Below are 25,055 nucleotides of genomic sequence, written 5' to 3'. Positions count from 1 at the left end.
AAATTCATTGATTAGCTCTAGTAGTTTTCTGGTGGCATCTTTAGGGTTTTCTATGTAGAGTATCATGTCATCTGCAAACAGTGACAGTTTTACTTCTTTTCCGATTTGTATTCCTTTTATTTCTTTTTCTTCTCTGATTGCTGTGGCTAGGACTTCCAAAACTATGTTGAATAAGAGTGGTGACAGTGGACATCCTTGTCTTATTCCTGATCTTAGTGGAAATGCTTTTAATTTTTCACCATTGAGTAGGATGTTTGCTGTGGGTTTGTCATACGTGACCCTTATTATGTTGAGGTAGGTTCTCTCTATGCCCATTTTCTGGAGAGTTTTTATCATAAATTGGTGTTGAATTTTGTCAAAAGCTTTTCTGCGCCTATTGAGATGATCATATGGTTTTTATTCCTTAACTTGTTAATATGGTGTATCACATTGATTTGCATATATTGAAGAATCCTTGCATTCTTGGGATAAATCCCACTTGATCATGGTGTATGATCCTTTTCATGTGTTGCTGGATTCTGTTTGCTAGTTTTTTGCTCAGGATTTTTGTATCTGTGTTCATCAGTGATATTGGTCTATAATTTTCTTTTTCTGATTTTGGTATCTGTGTGATGGTGGCTTCATAGAACTAATTTGGGAGTGTCCCTCCCTCTGCAATCTTTTGGAAGAGTTTGAGAAGGATCAGTGTTAGCTCTTCTCTAAATGTTTGATAGAATTTACCTATGAAGCCATCTGCTCCTGTGCTTTTGTTTGTTGGAAGATTTTTAATTAGTTTCAATTTCATTACTTGTGATAGGTCTGTTTATATTTTCTAATTCTTCCTGTTTCAGTCTTGGAAAATTGTACCCTTCTAAGAATTTGTCCATTTCTTCATGGTTGTCCATTTTATTGGCATAGAGTTGTTTGTAGTAGTCTCTTATAATCCTTTGTATTTCTGTGGCGTCAGTTGTGATTTCTCCTTTTTCATTTCTAATTTTATTGATTTGCATCCTCCCCTTTTTTTCTTGATGAGTCTGGCTAAGGGTTTATCAATTTTGTTTATTTTCTCAAAGAACCAGCTTTTAGTTTTATTGATCTTTGCTACTGTTTTCTTCATTTCTATTTCATTTATTTCTGCTCTGATCTTTATGATTTTTTTCCTTCTACTAACTTTGGGTTTTGTTTGTTCTTCTTTCTCTAGTTGCTTTAGATGTAGGGTTAGATTGTTTATTTGAGACTTTTCTTGTTTCTTGAGGTGAGATTGAATTGCTATAAACTTCCCTCTTAGAGCTGCTTTTGCTGTGTCCCATAGGTTTTGAGTTGTGTTTTCATTTCATTTGTCTCTAGGTATTTTTTTATTTCTTCTTTGATTTCTTCAGTGATCTCTTGTTTATTTAGTAGTGCACTGTTTAGCCTCTATGTATTTGTGGTTTTTACAGTTTTTTTCCTGTAATTGATTTTCAAACTTATAGCACTGTGGTCAGAAAAGATGCTTGATACGATTTCAATTTTCTTAAATTTTCCGAGGCTTGATTTGTGACCCAAGATGTGATCTGTCCTGGAGAATGTTCCGTGTGCACTTGAGAAGAAAGTGTCTTCTGTCACTTTCGGGTGGAATGTTGTATAAATATCAATAAAATCTGTCTGGTCTATTGTGTCATTAAAGCTTGTGTTTCCTTATTTATTTTCTGTTTGGATGATCTGTCCATTGCTGTAAGTGAGGTGTTAAAGTCCCCTACTATCATTGTGTTACTGTCGATTTCTCCTTTCATGGTTGTTAGTATTTGCCTTTTGTATTGAGGTGCTCCTATGTTGGGTGCATAAACATTTATAATTGTTATATCTTCTTCTCAGATTGATCCCTTGATCATTACATAGTGTCCTTCCTTATCTCTTGTAACAGTCTTTATTTTAAAGTCTATTTTACCTGATACAAGTATTGCTACTCCAGCTTTTTTCTGATTTCCATTTGCATGGAATATCTTTTTCCATCCCTTCACTTTCAGTCTGTAAGTGTCCCTAGGTCTGAAGTGGTCTCTTGTAGACAACATATATCTGGAATCTCCATAACGTCTTGTTTTTTTATCCATTCAGCCGATCTGCATCTTCTGGTTGGGGCATTTAATCCATTTACATTCAAGGTTATTATCAATATGTATGTTCCTATTACCATTTTCTTAATTGTTTTGGGTTTGTTTTTGTGGGTCTTTTTCTTCTCTTGTGTTTCCTGCCTAGAGAAGTTTCTGTAGCATTTGTTGTAAAGTTGTTTTGGTGGTGCTGAATTCTCTTAGCTTTTGCTTGTCTGAAAAGCTTTTGATTTCTCCATTGAATCTGAATGAGATCCTTGCTGGGTAGTGTAATCTTGGCTGTAGGTTTTTCTCTTTCATCACTTTAAGTATATTCTGCCACTCTCTTCTGGCCTGCAGAGTTTCTGCTGAAAAATCAGGTGAAAACCTTATGGGGATTCCTTTGTATTATTTTTTGCTTTTCCATTGCTGCTTTCAATATTTTTTCTTTAAATTTAATTTTTGTTAGTTTGATTAATATGTGTCTTGGTGTGTTTCTCCTAGGATTTATCCTGGATGGGACTCTCTGTGCTTCCTGGACTTGGGAGACTATTTCCTTTCCCATCTTAAGGAAGTTTTCCATTATAATCTCTGCAAATATTTTCTCAGACACTTTCTTTTTCTCTTCTTCTTTTGGGACCCTTATAATTTGAATGTTGGTGCATTTAGTGTTGTCCCAGAGGGCTCTGAAATTGTCTTCAATTCTTTTCATTCTTTTTTCTTTATTCTGCTTCTCAACAGATATTTCCAGCATTCTGTCTTCCAGCTCACTTATTCATTCTTCTGCCTCAGTTATTCTCTTATTGATTCCTTCTAGTGTATTTTTCATTTCAGTTATGTATTGTTCATCTCTGTTTGTTCTTTAGTTCTTCTAGATCTTTGTTAAACATTTCTTGTATTTTCTCAATCCATGTCTCCATTCTTATTTCCAAGATTCTGGATCATCTTTACTATCATTACTCTGAATTCTTTTTCAGGTAGATTGCCTACTTCCTCTTCATTTATTTGGTCTTGTAGGTTTTTACCTTGCTCCTTCATCTGTGAGACTTTTTTTTGCCATCTTTTTTTTTTTTTTTTTTTTTTTTAATGGGTGGGATTGTATTCCTGTCTTACTGCTTGTTTGGCCTGAGGCTTCCAACACTGGACTTTGAAGGCTGTTGGGTAGAGCTGGGTCTTGGTGCCAAGATGAGGACCTCCGGGAGACCTCACTCCAATGAATATTCCTGGTTTGCTTCGGTGTTCCTCCCATTTCCTTGGGCGTTGAGGTCTCCCACCAGTATCCGGCAGGCACCCTAGTTGCGGGGAGATGTGAACTCCGTGTCTTCCCATGCCGCCACCTTGACTTCACCTTTGTCATTTGTTCTTAAGTGACCATATCCACCTCCCTCAGAGAAGACCTCAGATGATCCTCCCTCTTCTAGTCGTTTCTCCTAGTTTGCTTTGGGCTCTATGGCACTTGTCTTCTAAGGTTCTCTGTACCTGTCCTTGGAATACAAACAGCTACTTCTGACTTAAGAGGAAGCAAAGCAATTCACACACGATTGGAAGGTCAGCCTGAGAGAAGGAAATGGCCCAATCAAGCCCGCCATACTCAGCTGTTGTTGGATCACATGTCCACGTAGGAAAGATTGGCATACCAGTCAGAATTCGTGGTTGCAACCAATGAAAATCTCTTCTAGTTGACTTGAGCGAAAGATGAATTTATTGAAAGAATATTGTATGGCTCACAGAATCAGTGGGAAGGCTGGAGAATCAGGCAATGAAAATGAATAAAAGTCAAGGGAAGCAAGGTACAACCGAGATCTTGCCACAGGGATAATGTGCTTAAAATGCTGCCACTAAGGCTATCACTACTGGACACTTACTTGTCACAGTGCTGCTGGGCTCTGCCACTATCATTCATTGCCACACTGCTGGACACTCAAACCCACTACTGTCACTGCCAAAGGCTTCTGCTTCCCCACAGGCTGCATGTCCCAGATGGGGCCTTCGATCTGCAGAGCCCAGGTGATGTTCTAGTTTCCTCACTGCTGGGGTGAAGATAGAAACTCTCTGCCCTCTTTGGCTTCTAAAGTAGGAAGTGGAGTCCTGTCTTTCCTCTACTTTGGGGTTCTCCCCAAATGGGGAGGATATTAAAGGCCTAGTTGCCAGAATGACAAATAGGAATAGCATTTAGGTATTCTGTCAGAGGGCTGCTCGGATGTTGGAGAGGCAGAGGCAGATCGAGGCCAGTCACGTTCAGAAGAGAACTTACCCTCCCCCAACTACAGAATGCACACTTTCCTTTCAGCCTGGGTTCCTAAGATGGGAAAGCTTCCACTAGATTTCTTGATCAGTTGGTAGAAAATCTGCCCCTCAGAATAACTGACCTCTCTTAGTAAAAGTCACACTAAATAATAAAACAAGAATGACCATTTTTCAGAGGAACCGGGAGGCAAATGTAAAATGCCCATGTGACTGTGGGGGCTAGAGTTTGTTGCTTACTCTGTCTGTCAGCCACATGGATGTATACCACTGACCAAGAAAAATGAAGGAATAAAAGGCATTAGAAGGACTTTTTTTCTCTGAAGAACTTAGAGTACAGGGAAGCTGATTAAATAGATTGACATTACCTCAGAGAAAGGCCCTGTTATGTACAGGGAACAGGAAAGGAGTGGAAAGTGTAAACACAGGTCTTTTATTGACTTCCTTCCTTCTTTCTGTTTGCAAATATCCAAATGTTGGGGTTGAGTCTAGAGACCAAGAGATGAGGTCCAAGGACAGAATTGCTGCTGCTCTGACTGCTGTGAAATTATTTTTAAAATTAATTAATTTATTTTATTTATTTTTGGCTGTGTTGGGTCTTCGTTTCTCTACGAGGGCTTTCTCTAGTTGGGGCAAGCGGGGGCCACTCTTCATCACGGTGCACGGGCCTCTCACTATCGCGGCCTCTCTTGTTGCGGAGGACAGGCTCCAGACACGCAGACTCAGTAGTTGTGGCTCACGGGCCTAGTTGCTCCGCGGCATGTGGGATCTTCCCAGACCGGGGCTCGAACCCGTGTCCCCTGCATTGGCAGGCAGATTCTCAACCACTGCGCCACCAGGGAAGCCCCTGCTGTGAAATTCTGAGATGCCGGACACAGACCCCAAACTGGACTGTGTAGAAGAAAACTGGTGGGATTGACCATTTCAGAGTTTGGAGTCTTAAGAGTGGAACTAGAAATCAGTGATTTAAAAATGAGAAAAACCCCTTTGTTTTGGAACCGATGTGGATATGCTTCCATATTATTATAGCTGATCAGCATGTGCCAGAATGAGGGTGACATCTTTAAACCTCAAATCTTGTGTAGGACATCCAGGTAAACTTTCATTTAGATTAAACTCAAAACATGCCACGGCCACTTACTTTGATGTGGCTGAAATTCATCAAGCGTCTCTGTGGTGGAAATAATTAACTTACATCTATAGTATTAACAGATCACTAGCGTTCAAATCTTATTAGCAGCAAATGTTTGTTTCATTAAAGCCTTTTCTAATCAGCAGAGCAACGAGGTTAAAATGCAGCCGTCCTGGGTCTTAATATTAAGATCCTTGAAAATGAAGTTCTCAAGTCGGGGGAACCATGGTTTCTTAAAGTATTTCTCACTTGGAGGTCGCCAGGATTTGGGAAGAACTTGAGATTTTTTTAAATTTATGTTTTCATAGAATATAACTTTAGTTCCTTAATTCGGTTGTTTCTCCAACCAAGGTCTGTGAGAATTTTTTCCTTTATGAGATTTCAGAGTAATAATGAAATTTGAGGAGTGTTGATATAGTGGAAAGGACATGGGCTTTGACACATGGGCTCAGACACATCCATGTTCAAATTCTGTCTCTACTTAGACAAGTTACTTGGCGTCTCTGAGCCTCACTTTTCTCATTTGTAAAATGGTGACAATAGCTACCCACAATCTTGTTGTAAAGAGTACCTATAAATTACTTAACACATAGTAGGAGCTCCACAAAAATTATCTCCCATCTTTTGTCCATTTTTCTTCTCCTCCAAAGAAAGAAGAGAGTGGTTATTCTGACTTTTTTAAAGGAAAGTAAAGAGAACCTCAACTGAGATAAATTTATGTTGGAGACCCAGGGATTCAGACAGTGATGGTGTGGTAGGCTGAATAATGTCCCCCTCCCCGACCTCAAGAAAAAGGATAGCCATGTCCCAATCCCTGTAACCTGTGAATATTGTCTTATACGGCAAAAATGGACTTTACAGATCTTGAGATAGGGAGATTATCCTGATTATCCAAGTGGGTCCTAAATGCAATCGTGAGCATCCTCATTAAAGGGAGGTAGAGGAAGATTTGACAGCAGTCAGAAAAGAAGGCAACGCGACCAGGGAAGCAGAGATTGGAGCGATGGTGCCACGAGTCAATGAATGCCAGCAGCCACCAGAACCTGGAAGAAGAGGCAAGGAATGAATTCTCCCCTAGAGCTTCAGGAGAGAGCACTGCCCTGTCAACACCTTGATTTCAGCCCAGCGAGACTGATTACGACTTCCGGTCTTCAGAACTGCGAGAGAATAGATTTCTGTTGTTTTGAGCCACCAAGTTGGTGGTAATTTGTTACAGCAGAAATAAGAAACTAATACAGATGGTTTGTATGACCCTGTACATTGAATACTATGGAGACGGGTTGGAAATGGACTGTGCTACCCAGCAGAAATGTAAAAGCTCCCAAGCAAACATTCCAATTCTTTTCCTGGTCCTTGACTTCAAGGCCAACAGTTATGTAGAGGAGAAAATTCTTTTTAAAATGTAGCATTTTTCACACTGAGCGTTGAGACCTTAGTGGGCTGTGAACAGCATATTTTTAAAAAGTAAACTAGGGGGCTTCCCTGGTGGCGCAGTGGTTGGGAGTCCGCCTGCCGATGCAGGGGACGCGAGTTCGTGCCCTGGTCTGGGAGGATCCCACACGCCGCGGAGCGGCTGGGCCCGTGAGCCATGGCCGCTGAACCTGCGTGTCCGGAGCCTGTGCTCCACAACAGGAGAGGCCACAGCAGTGAGAGGCCCATGTACCGCAAAAAAAAAAGAAAAGAAAAGAAAGAAAGTAAACTAGGATAAAATGAAAAGCCTGACAGCTAATGTTCTTGCCTCTGTAAACCACGTGCACTCCCACCTTCCCACGCACAGCCATCACACGAGGTCTTTCTTGCAGTCTCTTTCCTTCTCCTGCTGCTTGTGGTCAGGAACCCTCATACGTGTTCTCACTGCACCTCGTGCTTCCTTTGTTAATGTCCTCAACACCATGCAGCCCATACTGCTCATTCGTTCAGCAAGTCTGCTGCAAGTCCTGCTGTGTGTCAGGCACTGTGCTGGGTGTTGGTCCTATCTGAGTGCTTGTCTGTCTCCCCACTGGACAGCCATTTCTCTGAGGAATAGTGTTTTAACTGTGTCTCCAGCACCTCATGCAGTGCCTGGCCCACTCGAAGATAGTCAATGTGGTTACACACTGTGACTCTAGATTTTAGAATTATTCTTTTAAGCAAATTCAAATGGTGCTTGGGGGAAGGTCACCTCGTATGGTCTTTCTAGGCCTGGGAAAGATATTGCTCTGTGGGCATAGGCCTGATGGGCATAGGCTTTCTAGAAGCATGACCATAGATATCCTCCAATTGGGCTTTCACCTTTTCGTAGCCCCTCAGTAGGATTGGACACATTTTCTCTCCTCTCCAAGTCACCCCTTGCCACAGTATCCTGACCCTTTCTAGAGGGGGAATCACGTGACTGGTAAAGACGTGGAAGGAGTGCTTTGTGCACCTTGGAGGTGGTCCTAATTGCAGGACCAGGTGGAGAAGCTAGCCAAAAATAAATCTCGGGTCATTCAGGAATTTTTAAAAGAAGAGGATGCCTAACCTTCCCAACTTAGACACTTTTGCTAATTTACTGTAATATCATCATGTCCTTAAGATATCAAACATGAGTGCCAAATCATATTCATCAGTGTCTTAGGCAACAACCACACATGTAAAATATAGACGATGATATCACGGTTGACTCGATATGATCACAGTCTTGTGTGTAAACTTCCTTTCTAGGCATTCAAAGCACACAGTAGACATTATCTGGTTGTTTTTCCCAACACTTTTGCCAGCTAGGTAGGGAGCAGGTATCTTACTCTCCTCCTCGCACAGATACGTTGATAGCTTTCCTGGGAATTATTTGTCCAAAACCCCCTTGATAATAAGAGCAACTGGAAGGAAAATGACTGGAGGCTTAATTTAAAAAACAGAACTTCCTGTTGAGGCAACTTCAGGTCACAATGCTGGGATATTTCTAATTTCAAGCATTCTTGAAGCAAGGGAGCATAAAGCGTTAGTTATTTCTCTTTATTGTGGTTGTATAGGAGCGAATGGGGTAGCAGATAATTTAATTAAATCAATTCAACTGTTGGTATTTTGTGTTCAGCGTCTACAGGGAACTTCAGTGTTTGTTTTCTTTCCATGACGGCAGTGGTATCACCAAGCATAGCTCAATAAAGCAGGGCATAAATGTGATTCTATAGCAATTTTTTGCTATTAGAGGCAATTCTACTATAGTGATGAAAACATTTAGAGTTATAAAGGTCTGAGCTGGAGTACCATTTAACCAATGGCTATGAGAATAAGAAAAGATCATATATGTAAAGTGCTTTATAAACACTAAAATACTATAGAAAAACAAGCTATTATGAAGCCAATGGACCACTAAAATTATGATGCCTGGTGCAGGTTATATTTTCTTCCAATGGGGTCTATTTCCAATGGGTCAGTGGTGCAAGGAGCCTTTAAATCTGTAAATTATCATCTTCCTGGAAAATCAGGAGAAAAGAAAATGAAGAGTGGAAAGGAAGCCTGGGGCTATAGGTATATCAAAATTTAAAGAATGTGTCAAATATGAACTGTAGTCTATATGGTGGAATTCAAGTATCTATACACCGTAGGGGGCAGGAAGCTTGAAAATACGGCTTTTCTATGTCTCCTGGAATGTGGACCCTTTGTTCAGGATCTACGAGGCAAAGCATTCCATAGGAAGTATTTGTTTAATTGTAGCCAGAACTCAGCTGGGGGTAGGCCAGATTCCATCGTGTAATGTTATGGCGTGTAATGTTATTGCTTCTTCAACCAAGATACGTGCACACTTCAAGCCAAGTGCAAACCCACAAGGTTTGAACTCCTAACCTTTAAAATACAAGGCAGCTACTTTGGCCACCAGGCATCCCCGTTCTTGTTTACCAGGACTGGGAGTTCTCATCAGGCAGAGCCCCATCTATTCCGTGACCCTAGCAGAATAACATTGAGAAACTCAAAGGAATATCCATTTTAAAATAGTGTCTGTGGCACCAAAAGGATTCTGAAGCTCTGAATCAGCCCCTTACCTCACGGCAAAATTTACAGGCTTGCAGAGTTAAATGAAAATCAGATTGGAATGTACGGGCTTCTGTTTTTCTGTAATGACACGTTGTGAGAAGGAAGGCAATTTTCTTGGACATTCCTCTAAAACCAGTGCACTTGCAGTGGTTGTTTTTGGTTTCCAAAACCATCCAAAACAGACCCAGGACCCGTGCTATCCTCTCTGGGTATAGGACTCTGGGCCACCTAAGCCACTTGTCCAGGGATTGTAATCAAAATCATTAATCGTGCCTCCCGTTGGGCATGTGTTAGCCCCTCCTCAAAGCACTCAGAGAGTGGACTTTAGTAACGCATTCTTTCTCTGAAGTCATTGAATGATAATATAAGAAAATAGATTCTCTAAAATACAATCTTAGACTTTGGCTGCACCCATGAGTTGAAAGAATTTTGTGAGGAAAGGAAGAAAAAAAGGAAAGAAATGTGCCTGTTTCTCATATCTGATGATGAAAAATCCATATACTATAACCTGAAAAGGAAAAATAAACAGAGTCCGTGAAACTCTGTGGCAAAGAGGAATGAAAATGTTCTTTCAAAAAAAAAACAACAAAAAACGGAACTGTGTTCTCTGCAGGTTTAGCGGCAACCTTTGCCAAAATCTGCTTTCTGCAAACTTTCCTCTAGACCTGGCTCCCACCAGCAGGCTTGGCTGCGGGAGAAAATCTTGGATGACTGTGGTTTGGAGTGTGTGAATGTTAAAATCAGACATCGTTCCCTTTCTTTATAACAACAACAAGCCTTTGGTTTTGGCTATATTCGTGCTGTTTTCCGGTGCTGCCTTGTTTCTTTTCTTGCTACAGGTTAGAACTATTGACGTGCTCTTGATATTTTCAGTTCATTCTCTTTTTGGCCACCACTTTCCCCTTTCTTGCAATGCCCTTGAGACGCTAGTAGACTCTATTTGCTTGCTGAAATAAAGAAATGACCGAATGAGTGTGAAATGATTCGTGGAAGCCACCCAGAAAGTTGGAAGAAGATTCTGAATTAGAACTTAGAATTTCCTTGTCCTCTCAGGTCTGTAAACCTGGTCCACTGGGCTGAGTTTTTCTAAGACATTGAGGCCCACTGATGCATGCTGATCCACAGATGTAAAGTGAGGCTTCAAACTGGTAGTCAGCGCTCTGTAGAGTGACTAGATATGAAATACTTTAATACAGTAATTATCACCTGCTTGGGCAAAGTTATAACTTAACATTGTTTTACCATGGATTATTCTAATTTACAACATGTTATAATTCAGATAAAACAAGGCCAATATTCAACCTAATCTCATCTATGAAAAGATTTGCTTAACAAAAAACAAATATATTATAGGGACTATGTCTCATGTCATATATCATATGTCACATACTTAAGAATAAGACACAGGAGGGGCTTCCTTGGTAGTCCAGTGGTTAAGACTCCATGCTTCCACTGCAGGGGGTGCGGATTTGATCTCTGGTCAGGGGACTAAGGTCCCCTATGCCGCGCGGCACAGCCAAAAAAAAAGACACAGGAAATAACAGAATCGATGATTAATGTATTGTGGGGAACTATGTTTTCAGGAAGCACCACTATACAATAATCATCGATCCTGTTATTTCTTGTGTCTTGTTCTTAACTCTGTGACATATGACATATGAATGAGACATAGTAGTCATCTCATAGAACAGACATAGGTAGTCTGTGTAACCTACCATATTACATAGCAGCTGTTGCAACTGAAAAAGCACATGCCAGGAAAAGGGCACATGCCGAAGTCATTTTCACTGGATCTTGGAAGTAAGCAGATCTCTTTATGCTTTGGTATAATGTAGAACCAGAATGTGCATAGCTAGAACCAGAGAACATGTTGAAGAATCTACGTAAAGGAGCAATGGCAGACTGAGAGACAGAGACTGCTCTGGAATCATGTAAAATGCTTCCTGATGCCAGGAAGATTTATTGATAGAGGAGGGCATGGGATGTGGGACAGTGTGGGACACAGAAAAGAATCTATAGATGAGCAAGAACCAGGGACAATGGAAGGATCAGGAAGGACCAGAGCAGAGATATTTCCCTTGGCCATACCTGTCTAAAATGAAAACCAGAGCCACATCATATATTAGCTTATTGCATGCATACATTTGTCTAAGTTACCTGTTTACAGTTGTTTTGTAATGTTGGTGCTTTCTTTGCTTTCTGCTGATTTCATAACATCAGATTAAAACCATCTCTTCTTGTATTAATAAAGATTGATATTAAGCATTTTAGTTGAAGATGGCAGATTAAATGTATACATTAGCCTTCATTCCCTTCTGAACTGTTCTAAAGTATAAATAAAGGAATTGGGATGGGGGGGCATAAGCCATAATGAAAGAGAGAATAGGACAAGAGAAAACAAAGATGAAATTTGGGGTACTGGAAAGCACCTGGTCAAGTGATAGCTGCTTGGGAAATCTGAGAATGCCAAATTTTATAGCAGTGTTTGGGAAGCTGAAAAGCAACCCGGTTTACGCTGAAGAACCCCACCACTGAAGTGGTGACTGGAGGGTCTTCCTTTTTTTTTTTTTTTGGAGGTTCTTCTTGAAGTGAGGTTGAAGGTGGGCTACAATCAGCGGATTGGATAAAAAAAGCAGTTAGATCAATGCATGGATATATAAAATGTGATATATCCATACAATGGAATATTATTCATCAAAGAAAGAAATGACGTTCTGATTCAGTACACAACATGGGTGAATTGTGAAACATTATGCTAAGTGTGAAAGAAGCCAGATACAAAGGAACACATACTGTATGACTCCATTTATATGAAATGCCTACAATAGGCAAATCTATAGAAATAGAAAGTAGATTAATGTTTGCCTAGAGCTAGTGGGAGGTAAAATTGGAGCGTTTCTGCTAATGGAAATGAACTTTCTCTTGGAGGTAAGAAAACATTCTAAGATTGTTTGTGGTGATGGAGGCACCACTCAGTGAATATACTAAAAATCATTGAATCGTGCACTTTAAATGGGTGAAATCATATGGTATGTGAGTTATATTTCAATAAAGCTGGGTTTTTTTTAAAAAAAAAAAATGAGATGTCCATATTATCTCTCTCACCCAGGAATATGTTCTCTGGGCCAGAGAACACCAGACATAGTTCAGGATGGGGCTACCATATTAAAACTAGAGATATTAGGTGAAATTTTACTCACTGAATGTAGGTACATGTATTACCTCTTCCCTTAATCAGCTCCTGGTCTACTGGCAGCCAGGCTTAGGCCTTCCATCTAAGTAGAAAATTGGAAGTCTTCTCTGAAGAATCTGTCCAGCCCTCGAGAAAAGATCTAATGATACTGACATAGATGGGGCAGGGGGCGTCCTCTAATGAAGACTCTAGCCAAATCACTCTACAGTGATACTTGTAGCTAGTAAGCCCCACTCATGTGTATGAAGATTTCAATCTGTTTCTTAGCATGCTTTTCTTAAATATAGGTGGACATCTAGAGGTCGCCAGACATTTGAGGAAAGCTTCTAAAATACGAAAGATAGAAAACAAACAGGAAAAGCAACTTGGATGAAACAGAGATGATGAGAGGAAAAGAGTATTTCCAAAGAAAAGCTATAATTAATATGCTCAGAGTGATAAGGGGAGATATTAAACACATGAAATAAGAACAGTACACTATTTAAAAGTAAAGAAGAAAGAAAGATTCAGGCAAGTTTCCCAGAACATAAGGGTATGAATTTCAAATAGGAAAGGCCCACTGAATATCTAACTCATTGAATGAAAATATCCTCACACCAAAGCCTGTCAACATGAAATTTCAGAAGACGGAAGACAAGGAAAATATTCTACAAGAGGAAAAAAACAGATACTATATAAAGAATCAGGAATCAGAATAGCATCCCACTTCTCAACAGTCTCACTGGAAGCCAGAATACAAGAGAACAATGTCTTCAAAATTCCGAAAGAAAATAATCTAAAATCTAGACTTTTATACGTAGACAAAGTTTCAGGCAAGTGTGAAGGTAGGTTAAAAATATTTTCAGACATGTAAGCACTCCCAAATTGTTCTTCACTAAAAAGGGGAGTAAACCAAAAAGAGGAAGACATGGGATCTGTGAAACAGAAGATCCAACCTGGAGGGAGTTCAGAGAATTCTCAGGAAGATGGTAAAGGGAGATCCCAAGAGGACAGTTTAGAGAGTAACCAATCCAGATTGAAGGGGATCAGAAGTTTCCAGGAAAGACTTCTTCAAAAAGATGAAATTAATGGAGTGCTTAATGTGAGTAACTCTATTGAGAAGATATTTGCACAACTGGGGAAGAATTTGGAGATGACTCAGTCATAAGTACACTAAAAAGTAAACACATTTGAAAAACAAACAGACTATGGAAAATAAAATGTTTGGGAAAGAAAAAGTCAACATAGTATACCACATTGCTTAGCTATTAATCATACCATATAGTCAAAATAGTATAAACACTGAATATCAAAATAAAATTAGGTTTCAACTGTATTGTAGAATGGGAGTTGAGGAGAGAGTGGATACAGGGGGAGGACTGTGATGTTGAGAGAGCACTAAATCCTCACTTTCCAATGTGGGAAGTTAACAGATAATGTTGGAACTGAAAAATCAAAAAGTTGCAATATAAACCTAGTTTTTAGAAATATGGAAATAATTGCTAGAAGAATCAGTTGAAAGGGTTGCCACTAAGGCATAGGAAACGAGGGTAGATTCAAGAAAATGCTGATTTTAATACTTATAGATTACTTGATTTTTTCAAAATTATGTGCAAGCATCACTTGGATAAAAAGAAAAAAAAATTTAAATTAAAACTCAACAATAAGAACATGAACAACTGGATTAAAAAATGGGCCAATGACCTTAACAGGCACTTCACCAAAGAAGATATGCAGATGTCAGATAAGCACATGAAAAAATGCTCCACAACAAATGCAAATTTGATGTGGAGCATCAAATTTAAAACATCGATGTTTTAAATTTAAAACAAATGGGAAATACAAATTTAAAACATTGATGACATACCACTACACATCTACTGAATGTCCAAGTCAGGAACACTGGTAACACCAAATGCTGGTGAGGATGTGGAGCAACAGGAACTCTCATTCATTGCTGGTAAGAATATGAAGTGGTATGGCCACTTTGGAAGACAGTTGGGCAATTTCTTACAAAACTAAATATATTTTTACTAAAAAAACCAGCAATTACATTCCTTGGTGTTGATAACTTACATGCACACAAAAACCTGCACACAGATGTTTATAGCAGCTTTATTCATAATTGCTAAAACTTGGTTACAACCAAGATGTCCTTCAGTAGGTGAATGGATACATAAACAGTGGTACATCCAGATAATGGAATACTATTCAGCACTGAAAAGAAATCCTGTATGATTTCAATTATATGACAGTTCTGGAAAAGACAAAACTTTGGAGACAGGAAAAAGATCAGTGGTGGCCAGGGGTTGAGGGAAGGAAGGATGAATAGGCAGAACATAGAGGATTTTTAGTGCAGTGAACTATTTATTCTGTGTGATTTTATAATTGGTGGGTGCATGTCATTATACATTTATACATTTGTCAAAACCCAAAGAATGTACAACACCAAGAGTAAACCCTAATGTAATCTATGGACTTTGGGTGATTATGATGTGTCAGTTTAGGTTCATCAATTGTAACAAATGTTCCACTCTGGCAGGGGACGTTCATAATGGTGGGTGTGTGGGCACAGGGGGTTTATGGAAAATCTCTGCACCTTCTGTTCGATTTTGCTATGAACCTAAAACTGCTCTAAAAAATAAAGCCCACTGAAAAATAAATAAATAAAAGAGAAAATAGAGATGGGTACAACCCCTGCCCTAATGAAGTATAGTTGCTAGCATGTATTACATTTGAAAAGAAGAAAAAAAATCATAAGTACTTTTAAAACATTTTTTAAAAAGTTGATTCTAGAACTTGGTGTACTGGATGTGGAAAGACCAAACAGGCAGAATGGTGTCTGAACACAGCCTGTTCCTGCCTGGGTGCACCGTACAGGGTCCTCATAGAGCAGGGCCCTTAATCCCCACATCAAATGAGAGTAGGGATGGCTTTGAGAGCATTAAAACTACGCAGAATAAAATAAAACCTTTGTACCAGATAAGTCTTAAAAGAAGTTAAGTACAAACACATTGTTTTACAAATGAAAATACTGTAGCTCAGAGAAATTAAGTAAATTAAGGGTAGAGTAAAATTTGGTGGTGGAATGTGTTTTCAATGCATCATCTCACAGATACCCTAAGATGTATGGGATATTAGTGTCTTTGCTTTACAGATGAAGAAAATGAGAGGTGAGAAATTTGATCAAGTTCCTACAGCAAGTTAAATGGCAGAAATCAAGTCTAATTCCAGAACATGTGGTCTAACCTCTATGCTAGACTCCCTTCTTCAGCACTTGTCTTCATAAAAATAAATCTACTTAGTGGTGGATTACTTGATCATTTGTTTTGCATCTTAGTCATACTCAGGGAAGTTCATTCACTTCCTTGGTTTGTTTTCTATGTTTTCTTTCCAGGATAAATTATTCCAACTTTATATTGTTATAGAAGTACTGTCATCAAAGGAATTGTGAATTTTTTTCAGTCACAGAATCCTAAAAGCTTCAATGGTGGGAATTCCCTGGCAGTCCAGTGGATAGGACTCTGCGCTTCCACTGCAGGGGGCATGGGTTCAATCCTTGGTCAGGGAACTAAGAGTCCACATTCTGCATGCCGCATGGTGCAGCCCAAAACAAGAAAAATTAGGAAAGCTTCAATGGCAACAGCCACTCCAATCACCCCTTTGTACGTGTCCAAAAGGTTTAACCTTAAAAGGTTTATCTGAAAATATGATCTTGTTTTCATTCATTTATTTATTACTTCTTTCAACAAATATGCATTGAGTACTTTCTGTGGGCTAGGCCTTGGGTATACAGTGAGCATAATAGACATGGTCCTTACATTCATGGAGCTTACAGTCTAATGGGGAGAGATAGACATGAAATAGGCAAACAGCTCAATACTCAGAATTATGTATGTTAAGAATCTTAAACAACCTGTGGGGGGACTTCCCTGGTGGCACAGTGGTTAAGGATCCTCCTGCCAATGCAGGGGGCACTGCTTTGAGCCCTGGTCTGGGAAGATCCCACATGCTGCAGAGCAACTAAGCCCGCAAGCCACAACTACTGAGCCTGCATTCTAGAGCTGGTGAGCCACAACTGCTGAGCCTGCGTGCCGCAAATACTGAAGCCTGCGCGCCTAGAGCCTGTGCTCCGCGACAAGAGAAGCCACTGCAATGAGAAGTCCATGCACCACAGCAAAGAGTAGGCCCCACTCGCCACAACTAGAGAAAGCCCGCACGTGGCAACGAAGACCCAACACAGCCAAAATTAAATAAATAACTAAAAATTTATTTTAAAAAACCCAACAACTTGTGGGACCAAAGTGTGGTAGTTGAGAAGGAGAGGGGTAGGAGATAAGGTTGGAGAATTAAACTGAAATCTGATCATGTAGGCCCTGTAGGCCATGTAAGCTTGTTTCATTTTCTATTAAATCCTGTGGAAAACCAGTACAGGCTTTAAGGCATTTTAAATGATCTCTCTGCCCATTCTGGGGAGCACAGGAGGAAAGGGCAAGAGAAGAAGATGGGATAGTGCTTAGGAGTTCAGCTGCAGTAGTCCATTTGCGATGGTGAGAGCTTGGAGATGGAGAGATACAGACAGATTTGAGAAATATTTCGAAAGTGGTTTCAGTAGTATTTGGTAATGGGTTGGCTGTTATGAGCAAAGGGGAGGGATCTTGCAGAGATGACTCCTAGGTTTGTGGTTTTAGCAGATGAACAGCTGGTAGTTTCATTTATTTAGATAAGGGACATGGGAAGAGGAGGGTCAATAATTCAGTTTTGGGATAAGTTGAGTTGGAGTCGCCTCTGAGATATCTGAGTAGGCAGTTAGATATCAAGCCTGGAGCTCAGAAAAAAGGTCTGGGCTGGAGATAAAAATATGGCAGTTAACAGCATTTTGGTGATTTTTAAAGCTATGGGACTGGATGAGATCCCCCAGGGGGGAAATGTAGAGAGAAATGAGCAACAAGCTCCAATAGGAGTGCTGAGTGTCTCTGATAATATAGGCATAGGAAGAGCTGGCAGTGAGACTTACATTAGCCCAAGCTTAGGAGAGAGGAGGGGACAGCACAGCCGCCAGAAAAGCAGAGGAGAGAGTGTTTCAATAATGGTACAAGCAACTATGCTGAAGGCTGCTGAGAGGTGAAGTTGAGGTCTGGAAAGTATCTACTGGATTTGGCATTATCACAGTACTGTGCAGAAGCTGAGTCCTATCCACGCAGAAAACTTATTATGGGCATCTCCTTCTAATTCTGTGTTTAGCGATGACACACTGATAGTTTGAAATCAGCCGCGGGGAGAGTATTGACAACATGGAAGTTGACAAACAGTACATTTTTTTTTTTCCTGGAAAGCTAGTTGTTAAACATGTACCAGCATGACACTGGCAATGTGACTCCATTTATAGTAAAATGAAGGGGAAAGCAGGTTTCTCTGCTCTCTCTGGTCCCATCAGAAAGTTTTCAGAACATTTTTCGTGGAAATGAATTCTCTTCAAAGAAACAAGCTGAATGTCCGAACTTCCTTTGAAGTGGGCTTTTTTTACCTTGGCCACAGGACTTTCTAAAGTCTCAGCCTTTTAGTCACTAACCTTCACAAATATGATGCAGACCAACAGGAAAAAAAATTCGGTGTGGTCATATGAAGAATTTCTTCCAACTCTGAGATGCTATTATCCTGAGTTGGCTGCAAGAAATTCCAGGAAACATAGCAGTAAACCACATTTCATTTACTCCTGGGTTTATTTACTTGGTAAAATAATCATTAGAAGATTCCAGAATTCAGGGGTGAAGAGATGACATTTCCCCCATCTTTCTTTTTCATTAAAAAAAATTGCTTGTTATTCTATGAAAATGTAGATAAGAAAATTCACTGGAAGTTGGAAAGTGTGGTATTTTCAGTATCATGACAACTGAATTAGATCATTAGATAACCAAGTTAATTGTTAGATAATCAGGTGTTAAGATAAAAGCATTTAAAGAACCATGCTTTTGACATTGTTTTAGTTATGACATGTCACCACAGGCTAAATACTGTCCTCATCTAAGAGGGAACTAAAGATTGAACTGAATGCATTACAGTCTTTAGTTCACTGAAGAAGTCAGCACGCAAACCTAGTCCAAGTAGCTCTGAAGGTTTGTTCTTTGACACGTCTTTACTCCAAACACATAGCAATGATAAATGAAATTTATCAAGCTTAAAAACTAAATAAACACTTCTGCGGCCCAGAATTGGGACAGAAATACAAAGCTCATGCTGAGCGGAAGCCACAAACTTACTGGGCTCTAGGTCTGGAACCAGGCAATGTTAGCTGGAGTTTGGCTCCTCCAGGGTAAATTAAAATAAAAAAGTTCCATGCCGAGATGGGAGACTGAAGCCAGGTTCACCGCTTGAAGCCAGAGGCAGAGGCAGCCTCCTCCTATTCATGAAAGGAGGTTGAAAAAGATGTCATTCCTGCCTGGGGCTATAGCTTTTAGCAAACTGTGGACTTGGAGGAAAGAGAGGACACAGATATAGCCTTGTGACCAGGAAAAGGAGCAGTCCATTGCCTGGTTTGGTGCCTAGATCTGTGCTGTCCTCAGTCCCTGTGGGCTGGATCTCTGAAGCTCTGTTAGTAGATCTGGGTCTGAACTGGGGTCCACAGAGCCAAATGCAGAAGGAGGGCAATCACAAAACCACTAGACAGGAAGGAGAAAGCACAATGGGGGTTGAGGGAAGAAGAGAAAGAGAGACAGAGGGAATGCAAGCCTCGTCTCAAAATGAGCTCTTCAATCAAAACCCAATGCTAAGAAAGATAGCCAACAGAACAAAAGTACATAATTTATTACTGTTGAAACTAATGTTATGGAACCATCTGAGAGAAGGTTTAAATATGTTTAGAATGCTCAAAGAGATATGTGAAGAAATAACTCTAAAAAAAAAAAAGAGCAAGACATTGTGAGGAAAATGTCAGCATAAATGAAATCAGAATGGATGGATACTAAAAAGAACAACTAGAAATCTTGGAAGTGAAAAATAGCGTCATCAAAATAAAAATTCGACAGATGAGATAAGCTCTAGACTGGAAATAGTTAAAAGAATATGAATGAATTGAAGATGATGCTGAGGATTTCACCCAGGAAACAGGACAGAAAGAGACAAAAAAAAATGTGAGAGAGCAGTTAAGAGACAGAGAGGACCGATTGATTGGCTTCAACATAACATCTACAAGGAGTTCTAGAGAATGAGGATGAAAGGAATGGTGAGGAACCACTATTTGAAGAGGTAATAGCTAAGAATTTTCCACAGTTAAAGAAAGATCTGTGATCTCAGATTGACGAGACATATAAAGTGCCAAGCAGGATAAACATAAATCCACACGTCTTAGTGAAACTGTGTAACATCAAAGATAAATATAGAACTTAAAAGCTGTTAGAGAGAAGAGACATATCACCTTAATAGAAATGAGAATTTGATTGATAGCTGACTTTTCATGTGTAGAAACCGATGCCAGAAGACAATGAAATAATATCTTTATAGTCCTGAGGGAAAATAGCTGAGAATATAAAAATCTTATATCTCTTTAAACTATTATTTAACAGTGAGGGTCAAAGACATTTTCAAAAAGACAGTGATTTAAATATTTTCACTGAGAGACCCTCATGAAAATAAGTAGCAAGAATGTGTTTCAGCAGGGACTTCCCTGCTGGTCAAATGGCTAAGACTCCGTGCTCCCAGTGAAGGGGACCCGGGTTCGATCCCTGGTCAGGGAACTAGATTCCACATGCCGCAATTAAGAAGTTGGTGTGCTGCAACTAAGTTGGCGTGCTGCAGCTAAGATCCCCCACATGGCACGAAGATCCCTTGTGCGGGCAACTAAGACCCGATACAGCCAAATAAATAAATAAATATTAAGAAAAGAATGCATTTCAGCAAAAACAAAAGAGAACAGAGATTGATAATGATAAACAGAGAAATTGATAAATTAGATTAGTAAATTTAATTTAATTTTCTTACAAAACTCACCATTTTTTGCCTTTATTTAAAGGATGAACTCTAGACAAAACTCTGAACAAAAGTGAAAAAACTAGAGGGGGTAAAGAATGGGAAAAGAGGATGAGAATTACTCAAGGGGAAGTTAATATATGCTAAGATCAGTTTCGTGTCAGGGAAAAGGATAAAAATACTGAATAACTTTAGATGTTCTCAGAAAATGGAATAGTTAAGTATGTATGTTAGTTTGAGGATGCCTACTAGAATAAATAAAATACCATGTCTTACTCCTAAGCCAGCAGAAGAGGAAAAAGGGAATGCAGAAAATATTTTCAATGCAAGAGAAGGCAGGAAAAGTGGGGAAAGAACAGCAAAAGATGGTAAAAATACAACGAAAAGAGAGTTTAAAATAAGTTCAAATATTATCGTTAACCTCAGCAAACATAAATGTGTTAAAAATTGATTTAAAACAAAGATATTATCAGAATGCATAGAATACCAAAATCAGTTATATACTACACACAACAGACATATCTAAAACAGAACCATTTGGAAAAATAAAAAATATATAAGAATAGAATATTATTTGAAGTAAAAAAATATTAGCAAAAAGAAAGTTGGTATAGAAATCTTAATACCAGATGCAATAGAATTTAAAAACACAAAAATTAATAAGGATAAAGAGGTACACTACATGATAACATGATATATGTGATATGTAACAGTCACAAACCTGTATGTACCTCAAAATACATAAAGAAAAACTGCCCATATTATAGAGAAATTTACCAGTCCAGTATCATGGTAAAGAATTTTAACACACTTTTGATAGACCAAACAGAATTTTTAAAATTAGCAACTCTCAGAATATTTGAACACCAAATTTAAAAGTTTGAGCTAATATGTAAATCTAATGCATGTAATACTCTGAACCAAGCAAAAAAAAATACATACAGTATATTCTTTTTCAGTATCTATGGAACTTTTACAAAAGAAATGTATCACCTACTAGGTTAAAAATTAGTCTCAGCAAATTAAAAAACAATCAATAGCAAACATAGTCTGACTATAATTCAATTAAATTGGAAATCAACACTAAAAATATTTAAATTTCTGCATACTTCAAAACTTAAAAATTTACAACCAAATAACTCAAGGTTAAAAAGGAAATCATGGGCTTCCCTGGTGGTGCAGTGGTTGAGAGTCCACCTGCTGATGCAGGGGATGTGGGTTCATGCCCTGGTCCGGGAGGATCCTGCGTGCTGTGGAACGGCTGGGCCCGTGAGCCATGGCCGCTGAGACTGTGCATCCAGAGCCTGTGCTCCGCAATGGGAGAGGCCACAGCAGTGAGAGGCCCATGTACCTCAAAAAAAAAAAAAAAAAAAATGAAATCACAATGAAAATTACAAAAATCTAGAGTTAAAGGTATATCCTTTTTTTTATTAAGAAAAAGATTGAAAATAAAAAAGGTAAGCATTCAAAATAGAAACTGGAAAAACGATAGAGTAATAAACTTAGAGTAGAGAAGGAAGGTACATTAGTTTCCTAGGGCTGCCATAGCAAAGTACCACAGACTGGGTGGATTAAAACAACCGAAATGTATTGGCTCACAGTTCTGGAGGCCAGAAGTCTGAAATCAAGATGTAGGCAGGGCCATGCTCCCTCTAAAGGGGAGGAATTATCCAGGCCTCTCTCTTAGCTTTTGGCACCTCAGGTGTTCTTTGGCTTATAGATGCATCACTCTAATCCTATCTTCACATGGCATTCCTTCTGTGCATCTTCACATCGTCTTCCCTTTGCACCTGTGTCTGTGGCCAAATTCTCCTCCTCTTATAAGGACACCAGTCATGTTGAATTAGGGACCCATTCTACTGCAGTATGACCTCGTGACAATTTAACTAATTCCATGTGCAATGGCCCTACTTCCAAATAAGGTCACATGGTGAGGTACCAGGGGTTAGGACTTCAACATCTTTTGGAGGAAGGGGGACACAATTTGATCCATGACAGAAAACATGAATAAAAATAAGCGCATAAAGGCTGAATAGAAAGTAAAGTCATAACAGAGTAAATAAAGACAACCAAAAGTTAGTTCTTAGAAAAAAAATCTAATAGGGTTACACAGTCTTTAACGAGACTGATCAAGGAAAAAAAGGCACAAATAAACAATACTAGGAATCATAAAGAGGGTACAACCATGCATGCAGAACAGAATCACAAAATCACAAATCACTGCACTATAAAACACAGAATAATATGAATAACTTTAGGTCAACCAATTTGAAAACTTAGATGACATGGGTAATTTTCTTTAAAATATATGTTAGTAATTCATTGCAGAAGTTGGAGGACCCATTTGACATGTGAGTTCTTATAGCAGTCTTTCACTTAAAATTGATCCTGACTAAATGTTAACTCTACCTTCTGGAGTTCATGTTTTAGAAAAAGAAAATAAAGCAAAAGGAAAAAAGAACATGCAATTGAATTTGTCAAACAAAAGCTAATTCCATTCTCTTAATTATGGTACCTAACAATTAACCTTACCTGGTTAATTTAATACAGTAATGACAGTCATCTATAGCAATAGAAAAAGTGACATCAGTCTGGATTTAAGAGCTCTTGAACAAATATAAGCATGGATTTCAGCCATATACATACAAAATTCACATTTAATTAATTTTAAAAATTTTAAAAAATATTTATTTATCTATTTTTTGGCTGCATCGAGTCTTAGCTGCAGCACACGGGATCTTTCGTTGCGGCATGTGGGCTCTTCATTGCAGTTGGGCTCTTCGTTGTAGTGCGTGGGCTTCTCTCTAGTTGTGGTGCACAGACTCATTAGTTGTGGTGCATGGGCTCAGTAGTTGCGGCGTGCGGGCTTAGTTGCCCCGCGGCATGTGGGATCTTAGTGCCCTGACCAGGGATCAAACTGGTGTTCCTTGCATTGCAAGATGGATTCTTAACCACTGGACCACCAGGGAAGTCCACACGTTTATTTTTAAAGCAAATTCTATAAATCTTGGAGAGAGTAGCATTTCAATCTATTTTAAAAACTTGGATGGGTAGATGATTACATAATATCTCTATTTATAATAGCTATGTCTCTTCCCTGGGCTTATATTGGATCTTATTTTCAGGTTTTTAGGTGAAGAGTAAGGGACTGAGAAATGTGCCCTTAGCCAGTAGGGAGCTGTGGGGTTAGAAAAGCAATTTCCAGGAACTTTTAATTTTAACCACTAAATAAATATTTCAGTATATTTGTACACACAGAGCATATATTTTTACCTTCTCTAATCTTTCTGTGTGGATATAAAAATAAATGCACAAGAAAATGATAATGGAACTACTGACAGATGCTTTGGTACAGCTGCAAAATGAAAATACTTCTCTCTATATATTCATAATCGCTCTAGAGATAGAGATCTATAAACCTGCTGAGCTGGTATTTCACTTATGCACTATTTTCTGTCTGCTTCTTAACAAGGGACTCCACATTCCACATATGACCCACATTTTATTTTAACTACCATGTTCTTGGCTTTGCTCTTTTCATGTCAGCTTTATCCTTTAACAGCCTGTTCAGTAGTGATTTCTCAGCTTCAGACTCTGACTTACTTTTCTTCCCCCTCAGAAATGTCCTGTAATTTTATTTCTTGCTTCCCAAAGTGTGGCTCTCACTCATATTTTCCATGAATAAAACCTTTTCCCAGAGGGGACCAAATTAATGGAGTCATCCTCTAGTTCCACTTAAAAACCATATTTAAATACAAATACTATTGTTTCCATTTGTTTGGCTTTACTTCTCATATTTAATGTGAACTATTAAGACATAACCAAATGAAACCACAAGAAACTCTGAATAGGCAAAGCAATCCTGGGAAAGAACAAGGCTGGAGGCATCACATGTCTTAATTTCAAACTATACTACAAAGCTGTAGTAATCAAACCAGTATGGTACTGGCATAAAAATAGATACATAGACCAATGGAACAGAATTGAGATCCCAGAAATAAATCCTTCACATATGGTCAACTAATATTTGAAAAAGGAGCCAAGAATACTCAGAGGGGAAAGAATGGTGTCTTCCATAAATGACATTGGGAAATGGGATAACCACATGGAAAAGAATGAAATTGGACCCCTATCTTAAACCACTCACAAAAATTAACTCAAAATGGATTAAAGACTTAAACACAAGACCCAAAATTGTAAAATTCTGAGAAGAAAACATAGAGGAAAATCTCCTTCACATTGGTCTTGGAAATGATTTTTTGAATATGACACCAAAAGCACAAGCAACAAAAGCAAAAATTAATAAGTGGGACTACATCAAACTAAAAAGCTTCTGCAGGGCTTCCCTGGTGGCGCAGTGGTTGAGAGTCCGCCTGCTGATGCAGGGGACACGGGTTCGTGTCCCGGTCTGAGAAGATCCCACATGCCGCAGAGCGGCTAGGCCCGTGAGCCATGGCCGCTGAGCCTGCCTGTCCGGAGCCTGTGCTCCGCAACGGGAGAGGCC

This window comes from Globicephala melas, chromosome 1, assembly GCF_963455315.2.
Source record: "Globicephala melas chromosome 1, mGloMel1.2, whole genome shotgun sequence".
Taxonomy (NCBI): Eukaryota; Metazoa; Chordata; class Mammalia; order Artiodactyla; family Delphinidae; genus Globicephala; species Globicephala melas.
Note: the sequence above shows the minus strand (reverse complement) of the source record.